This window comes from Triticum dicoccoides, chromosome 3B, assembly GCF_002162155.2.
Source record: "Triticum dicoccoides isolate Atlit2015 ecotype Zavitan chromosome 3B, WEW_v2.0, whole genome shotgun sequence".
NCBI lineage: Eukaryota > Viridiplantae > Streptophyta > Magnoliopsida > Poales > Poaceae > Triticum > Triticum dicoccoides.
In genome coordinates this window covers 103,834,183-103,843,259 of record NC_041385.1, presented here as the reverse complement: position 1 = coordinate 103,843,259, position 9,077 = coordinate 103,834,183, and positions in this window count along the sequence as shown.

Genomic DNA, 9,077 nt, shown 5'->3' with positions numbered 1-9,077 from the left:
CATCTTCAGCATGTTGTATGCATAGTGAGAGGCTGCCATGAACTTGGCGAGTGCTGGACGGCCGAGTATCCCATTATAAGGCAATGGAAAGTCAGTGACGTCAAAAGTGACCCTCTCAGTTCTGAAGTTCAACTCGCTGCCAAATGTCACCGGCAACGTGATCTTCCCCTTCGGCTTGCTCCTTCCCAGATTGATTCCTTGGAACGTGCCGGTCTCTTCGAGCTCGCTATCAGGGATCTGGAGTTTCTGGAGTACCGCCGAGGAGATCAAGTTCAAGCCGGCCCCACCGTCAACTAGCATCTTAGTGACCTTGAGGTTGCGGATAGTTGGTGAAACCAACATCGGCAAGCACCTGACCACAGTTATGCGATCAGGGTGGTCCTCAATATCAAAGATGATAGGCATGCTGGACCATTTCAGAGGCTTGCGTGACTCGACGGGTGGTTCCACCGCATTGACTTCCCGCATCCACTGCTTGAGCTGACGGTGGGAAGTGTGCAGAGAAGCACCACCGTCAACGCATAGGACCTCTGTGGCTTTCTGGAACTCCTGCTCATCGGTCTCGTCATCATCCATATCTTCATCGTCGTCGTCATCTTCATCCTTGTCGCGGCCACGGGGAGGTCTGTCTCCTTGCCGCTGCTTGGCCTTGCCGCGGCGTCCCCCTCGGCCGAGACGCTTCTTGCTGGCTCCTCCAGCACCTTCCTGGGCTTTCTCCTTGTCGCGCCGCTCGTATTTAGCCTTTTGCTGTTCCACAAGCTGCCCGACCTTCTTCCAGCTCTGGAGGTCATGGCCCTTGGTGCGGTGGATCTTGCAGTACTGCTTGTTGGTGCCGTCCTGCTTGTCAGCGACCGCCACAGCCTGGCAGTTGTTACCACCAGAGCTACCAGCTTTGGCTTTCTTGGCGCCACCTCCGTTGCCGTACTGCTCAACGACTAGCACATCTTTGCATTTCTTCTTCCTGTTGTTCCACCGCCGGTTTTTCTTTGCCGGAGCAGTCCCCTCACTATCTGATCCTGCTGCTTCTGTATTCTCTCCGGGGAGTTTCCTCCCCTCCTCAGCACGCGCACACTTGTCGGCCAGGGCATATAGCTCACTGACGTCTCTGATCTTGCACATCGCCATCTCCTCCCGCATCCTGTGGTTCCGCATGTTCTGATGAAACGCGCTGATTACCGCAGCAGGGTGGACATCTAGGATGTTGTGCTGTACGCGGCTGAATCTTTGAATGTACTTGCGCAGGGGCTCTCCTTCCTTCTGGGCGAGCAGATGAAGGTCGCTTTCTTGGCCAGGAGGCTTGTGGCCGCCTGTAAAGGCGCTGACAAACTGATGGCATAGATCGGCCCAAGAGGATATGGAGTTGTCCGGCAAATGCATGAGCCAGGATCTGACGTTGGGCTTGAGCACCAGTGGGAAGTAGTTGGCAAGGATCTTGTCGTCCCGTCCCCCTGCAGCTTGCACCGTGATGGTGTAGATGCTGAGGAACTCCGACGGATGCGTCTTGCCGTCATACTTCTCTGGTACGTCTGGCTTGAAATTCTTCTTGCTAGGCCACTAGACTTGCCGCAGCTCACGAGTGAACGCAGGGCAACCTACCGAGTATGGCAAGTCGCCTGGTTCCCCTGGCGCATGCATGTCGACAGAGGGCCCAGCGCGCTGGTCAGATTGACGTCGCGCTTCTCTTCGGCGCTCGATGCGAGTACGAGCGTCTTCTTGCTGTCGTTCGCGAAGAACTTGGCGTTGATCGCGACGAGCTCGTGGATTTGATGATGCGGTGGAGTCGCTGTCGAGGTGGACCCGGCGAGTCGGCGATCTTGGCCTCCTGGGTGGAGAGTGCACGGTGGTCGCACCCCCACCGGTTCCGTCGCCATCGGCTCGCGCGTGGCGGTCCTACCGTGGCAGCGACGTACTCGGCGGTCGCGGAGTGTCGCCGTTGGTGAAGCCGATGAGACTCTGAATGGTGGCCCTCCACTGATCGGTCTTGTCCGCCGTTGGAGGGTAATCCAGGAGCAGTTGAGCTCGCGCCAAAGCTTCTACTGGAGTGGTGGGCGGTAGTGGCGAACGGTGTGAGGAGCGGGATGTGCTCGGACTTCTAACTATGTTAGAAGGAGCAGTATCCTGTCCAGGCGATCGTGTCTCGCTCGTGCCAGCACATTGGCGTGCATCCTGATCTTAAGCACCCCGAGATCCACCAGCTCGATCTTGGTCCAACAAACGTATGGTACTGCGAATACCATGACGCTGTCGGTCTTGCGCCTCCTGAGATGGGCGCGGAACATGTACGGACGCCAAGGTCTGCGCAGCCTTGTCCTTGGACCTGGCATCACTGTGCGCTCCCTCGTCGGTGTCCATTCTTCCGCCGGCGTCTACCCCACCACCCGCTTGCTCCGGTGGCGGTGGGATCGACGCGGATGGAACAGCTGCCTCCGAAGCCTTCTTCTTCGGTGGCATGTCGATGAAGAAGATGAAGATCTAGCTCGCGTGAATGCCGGATCAGGTTCACACAATCTCGACGCCCCCTACCTGGCGCGCCAAAGATGTCGGGGAAACAGATCCACGAACACCTATGGGACCGGCGGACCGAGCCCCTTTCGGTTCCGCGGGGGGCGGAGATCGCACGAAGAGCAGATCGAGGCGAAGCACGCGAGCGGTTTACCCAGCTTCGGAGCTCTCCGGAGAGATAATACTCCTACTGCTGCTTGTCTGATTGTATTGAGTTCTTGCTCGGGAGCGCTGAGTGCTACAGTACACTCTAGCTACTAACGAGATCGAGCGTGAGTGTTTTCTGGCTTCGAACCTTCTGAACCCCCCTCTTCGTTGCGCATGGGCCTCCTTTTATATGCTCAAGGGGTCACCGACAGGTGGCAACGTAGACAAGGGTAAAAATGGAAAAGGACTTGCGGTTGGTACAGCTACCTGTACAGTGTATCATACCTAACCCTGACGGCAGGGGACAAGGACATTAAATGCCCGTCTACGTCGCCCAAACAGTGCAAACAGGGACCGTCAGGGACGCCACCGCTCGCCACGATGGCAATCTTGTCAGCGCCGCTTGCCACCGCGCACCGCTGGCTGCACAGCCTCTCGCCACGCGCACCTGGAAAGGCCCCAGGGCGACACGTTGGTGGATGCGCTGGAGCATAGGTACAGGGTGGTAGCGTGCCGCGGCAAGTGCCTTGCCGCGGTCGTTGTCTTGTCGCGTCCGGAGGCTTGTCGCTCCCCGGGCCTTGCCGAGACGCGTGGCGCATCGCGGCAAACTCCTTGAGATGCCTTGGTGGGCCTTCCCGGCAAGCTCATCTTGCCGGGGCCTTGTCTCCTTGGCTTGGATACTTTGCTCTTATGCCTTGGTTGGCCTTCCCGGCAAGCTCCTCTTGCCGGGGCCTTGTCTCCTTGGCTCCACAGGAACCGCGGAGGACCTTGGCGGTCACCCGGCAAGCCCTTCCGCGGGTGGCTGCAACTGCCCATGCACAAGTTCGGGATACTAGGGTACCCCTACTCTAGTACACCGACAGTAAACCACAACGAAGACTCCTATGTAAGGTCTAAGCACATGATGCATAAGACGCACGAAAGTTCCGGGAGCTTCGGACAAACCCATAGGCATCACTAACCACTCATATAAGCCAAATTTGGTTTTGAAAGCAGTTTTCCATTCATCACCTTCTTGAATGCGGATTTGATAATAGCCACTTTTAAGATCTATTTTTGAGAAAAAGTTGGCTCCACTAAGTTCATCAAGCATATCATCTAAGCGAGGAATGGGGTGCCCGTAACAAACGGTGATGGCGTTTATGGGTCTACAATCGGAACACAAGCGAAAAATGCCATCAGGTTTAGGTACAAGGATAACGGGAACGGCACATGGGATTAAGCTTTCACGTACCTGACCGTTGTCGATGAGTTGTTGTACTTGTCGTTGAATCTCCTTGGTTTCTTCGGGATTGACACGGTATGGTGCTTTGTTTGGAAGTGGCGCTCCGGGGATGAGGTCGATTCGATGCTCAATGCCTCGTAGGGGAGGTAGACCCAGAGGTAGCTCATCGGGGAAGACATCTTTGAATTCCTGCAAAAGAGACTGAAACACTAAAGGTAACTCGTGAGAGGTGTTAGTTGTTGGCTCTCCATCTTTGCACACGAGGACGAAGTGTATCACACTCGATGGGTTCTCACACACTTCTCTTATCTCAATTTTGGTGGCAAATAGGATGAGGTTTTTCTCTCTAGGCGAAGAGGCGCTCATATCTGGCTTGTGGCTCTCACTCACTTTTGGGTGGGTAAGTTTCTCACTCTTCTCACCATGGTGGGTGGTTTGCTTGTCGGCTATCACTTAACTAGGAGACATAGGTCGTAGCACATACTCCTTCCCTTTCATCTTGAAGCTATAGTGATTGGTGCGCCCATTGTGGATGACACCACGGTCGAATTGCCATGGTCTACCAAGAAGGAGGTGGCAAACGGTCATTGGGACCACATCACATTCCAAAGTGTCTTCATAAGCACCTATTTTGAAAGAGACTTGGACCGTATGCTCGACTCGTACAGTGCCGGAGTCACTTAGCCATTGAACCTTGTAGGGGTGCGGGTGCTTCTTCTTGACCAATTGAAGTTTTGAACATAGTTCTTCACTTGCCAAGTTGTGGCAACTACCTCCATCGATGATGACCTTGACGGACCTTGCATTGATGCTGGCCTTAGTGTGGAAGATGTGGCATCGTTGGTCTTCTTCTTGTTGATGTTGAAGCGTCAAGACTTTGGAGACAACGAGAGAGGGGCTCGAATCCTCATCACAAAAGACTTGATCATCTTCATCCTCGTTCACGCGCCGGTGCATGGCCACTTGCTCAATAGCTTCCATTTCATCTTCACTCATTGAGTCGTAGGTGCCGTCGTCGTTGAGGATCATGGTGCGCTTGTTGGTGCATTGGAAGGCTTTGTGGCCTCAGATGCCACAAGTGAAACATTTGAAGGAGCTTGTCTTGACGGTCTCATCGGTTGGAGTAGATGATGAAGCACGCGGCTTGAAGTTGCTTGTCGTAGGAGGAAGGCGACTTGAACTTGCCGAAGTTTTCTTGTAACTTGACTTGTCGTTGTTGCTTTGAGAAGGTTTGCTTGATGTAGATGTTGAAGGAGTCGTTGTAGCTTGGATGTTGGAGAAACCGTAGGTCTTGGATGAGTACTTGGCATACTTGAAGTCATCTTGCACTTGATGTTCCGCCTTGGTTGCTTGATGTACGAGCTCAATGAGGTTGGAATACGGTTGGAAGTCGGCGATCTTCTTGATGGGATGATTGAGTCCATTCAAGAATCGTGCCATTGTTTGCTCATCATCTTCCTTGACATTGGATCGAATCATGGCTATCTCCATTTCCTTGTAGTATTCTTCAACACTCTTTGTTCCTTGCTTGAGGAGTTGTAGCTTCTTGAAGAGATCGCGGTTGTAGTAGGTTGGTACAAAGCCTGCCCGCATGACATCCTTCATTTGAGCCCAAGTGGTGATTGGTGGTTCACCTCTTACTTCACGGCGTTCAAGGAGTTGTTCCCACCATATGAGCACATAGTCATGGAACTCAAGTGATGCCATTGTGATCTTCTTCTCTTCCTCAAAGTTGTGCAAACGAAAGATTTTGTCGACCTTCAATGCCTATGAGAGGTACTCTTCTGGATCATTGCTTCCATTGAACTTGGGCATTGTGAACTTGAGCTTGCCATAGCGTTGCTCTTCATTGTGTTGTTGGCGATGGTGATGATGACGTCCTTGACGTGGGGGATAGTCATCCTCATGTTGCTCTTGGCATGGAGGAAGTCCATGATCAACTTGCTCTTGTTGAACTTGAGGTTGAAGTGGAGCTTGACGAGCTTGTGGAGGTGCTTGAGGAGCTTGACGTTGCACACGCGGTTGGTAGTTCCTCTCTTGGATTTCTTCTCGAAGAGCTTCCTCTTGATTGCGCCGTTCGCGATTGTGGTTGGCGATGGCTCGACTTGATTCTTGAAGGGCACGTTGCACCTCAAGAGCTTGCGCTTCACGTTGTTGTTGTTGAAGACGTTGAGCATCGGCGTCTTGTTCTTCTTGGTGTAGACGCGCTCGTTCTTCTTCTTGGCGCCGTAGTCATTGTCGTTCTTGAGCTTGAGCAAAAGCCACTTGGTTTGATTGAGGACGAGGGATTTGCTCATCGACTTGCTCTTGTGAATGCTTGTCTTGTAGTGGGTTGCGAGGTGCATGACGGTCTTGATGCGCGGCTCGTTGAAGAATGGTCGAAGACGGTGTACTTGAGCCGGAGAAGGTGTCGTCGGAGTGTCGACTCGAGCGGCTCCGTCTTGAGGAGGAAGAAGTGGAATGACGCCGGTTCCTCATCAAGGTGCGGATCTCGTCCATTCTTGCATCATTTTCTTGCTTGTGAGAGTCGAACTTGTCGTCGAAGTAGTCTCTTGTACGTTGCTCGGAGAGTCGCAAGTCAGTGGCGAGGTTGTCGATGCGGTCTCTCATAGCTTGTTGCTCTTGGTGTAATGCCCTTTGAGCACCAAAGAGGTGGCTCTTTGTGACAAATGATGACATGTCGTCGCCGTTCTCGATGAGAGGTGGATTTTTAGAAGAACTTGGCCTATCCATCAAACCAAGTAAAATGTAAGTGGAAGAAGGAAATGAACGTGTACCAAATGTACCTTGACCGATGTTGAAGATGAATCAAATTCACTCAAATGCGGACAATGAAATAGCACTGTTGGTACCAATTCTTGTCGGTTCTCACACCTACACAAGTTAGAGCTTATGGTGGAGCTTGGTTAGGATGGTGGCACAAAATTTGATGCAATAGTAAGTGAGCTTCAATAATGTTGGAAAAGATTCGCAAATTTGCAAATGCAACAAGTAGACCAAGCAAGTATGGGTACACGGAAACACACACGCAAATAGGTAAATGGGATTGTGCAATCCAAAATTGAGCCAAAATGTGGGAACCACGAAATGCTCTTGTTGCACAATACTAGAGAGACGCTAGCACGATTGCAAAATAGGCGGATACGCAAACTTGTGCACAACCTACTAGGCAAAAATGCAACGATCTCTATCCCAAGTATGCTATATGTATGATATTTCGGTGCAATGATCCAAGATGATCCAATATGACAATCTTAATGTTGTATGATGCTATGGTTCTTGCTTATAAGCTCATTGCTTATCTTTCCTCTTTGCTTAAAAGCTTGGTTGGCTCTTTTACTTTTGAGCTCTTTTCTCATGCAAAACTCACGAACCAAGGTAGCAATTGCATATGCGATGACAACTTTGTGACACACAAGTTGATCTCAAGATATGCACCACTATGGTATGATATGTATGTTATATGGAGTATGATCACTAATGTGCACAAGTCACGTTGCCTACAATACTCAATGGCTAGTCTCGATGGGTAAGCTACGCAAAATGAGGCAGTGTGGGTTATCAATGCAATTGCAAGTTATGACAAAGATGTCGCCGAAGTTACCGTCCTTGCGATGATGAGACCCTTGCGAAGATGAGCCGTGGTGGTGATGACGTCAACCGTACCAAGATAGCCGAAACACAAAAGGATACGGAATCCACAACTCAAAATCTCAAGGACCAAAATGTGTCAAAATCATCATCGGAGGTATCGTGGAAGATGTTTGTGTATGTGGGTTTGAAACATGTGGTGGAATGTTGGAATGTGGAGGTGGTGGAACTGTCGAACTTCAGCTTCGTCAGGGTTTCACGGACGTCCGTGATTTTACGGTCATCCGGACTTCGTCAGACGTCCGGCCTTTTCCGGTCGTCCGGAGCCTGGGCGAAAATCGGGCTCGGGGAGAGGAACCGCGAGAACTCCGGGATGAAGGAAATGGTGAGGTCGAAATCGAGTGGTTTGGTGGATGGAAAAGGGTGGGGAGGGTGGGAAAAGCTAGATCCACACGCAGCAACACAAATCCATGGACCAAATCCAACAAAATTTCAACTCACAAACAAATCACAAAAAAAAATTGGGGCTATTTTTGGTGGGGAATTTTCGAATTTAGGCAAGAACACACAAAATCAAGCTAGAAAACACAGGGTAGGGGCTCCAAAAACGTGATCAACGTGGCTCATGATACCATGATGATGTAGGGCAAACCCCTAGGTGGATGATCTTTCACGTTTGGAGGGATCCCACGGGAGAAACACGAAGAACACGTGGAAGCACAAAGGGGAAATTACGGGGAGGAGGAGAGAGAATCACGAAACCGACAGAGAATCAATCACACGAGTGCTAGATCACCGAACACAAAGAGATACATATGATCCACAATCAACAAAGGTAAGGATACAAAGGACAGTTCATCTCCTAACGGAGGTCTTGATGGTCTTCCCTCGAAAGGGGTCTTGAATCCGCTTGGGGGATCTTCTCCGAAGAGGTCCTGAACTCCGAGGAGAAGTATCCAAGTGGATGAGCAAAGGCTCTCTCACCAATATGAGCTAATCCAATGCTGCCCGTACCAGGAGGTGGGGGTGTCCTATTTATAGTCTTAGTGCAAATGGAAGTCAAAATGAAGGGGTACAAGGGCTCCAGCCCGCAGGTTTGGTCACTCAGGAGTCGGACGTCCGGAAGGCGTCGGACGTCCGGAGGCTCGGGACGGTCCGGTCGTCCGGGCGCGCTCGGACGTCCATCGTTTCAGCTCTAGTGTAGGCGCGTCGGTCGTCCGTAGATGGTCGGACGTCCGGAGCTTCTGGAGGGGCCAGACGTCCGGAGGCTGTCGGTCTTCCGTAGTTTTGGCTCGGGTGTTGGTCGTCCGGTCGTCCAAAGCATCTCGGACATCCGTAGATTTGGTTCGGGTGGCCTGGTACCGGATGTCCGGAGGGTCCGGTCGTCCATGTCCTGGGACTCGTCGGACGTCCGGACAGGGTCGGACGTCTGATGCCTGTAGCTTCTGCTGCAGCTCTTCTTCTTGTCCATCATGCTTGGGGTCCTCGCCGTCTTGGCTCTTGCACGTAGTTGATCCTTGGCTCACCTCCATGTACCTGATTACACATAGAGTCTCCGAATGAGGTAGTAGCCATGTCTCGTGAGTAGGAAGAGGGAGTTCAGAGAGGAGCG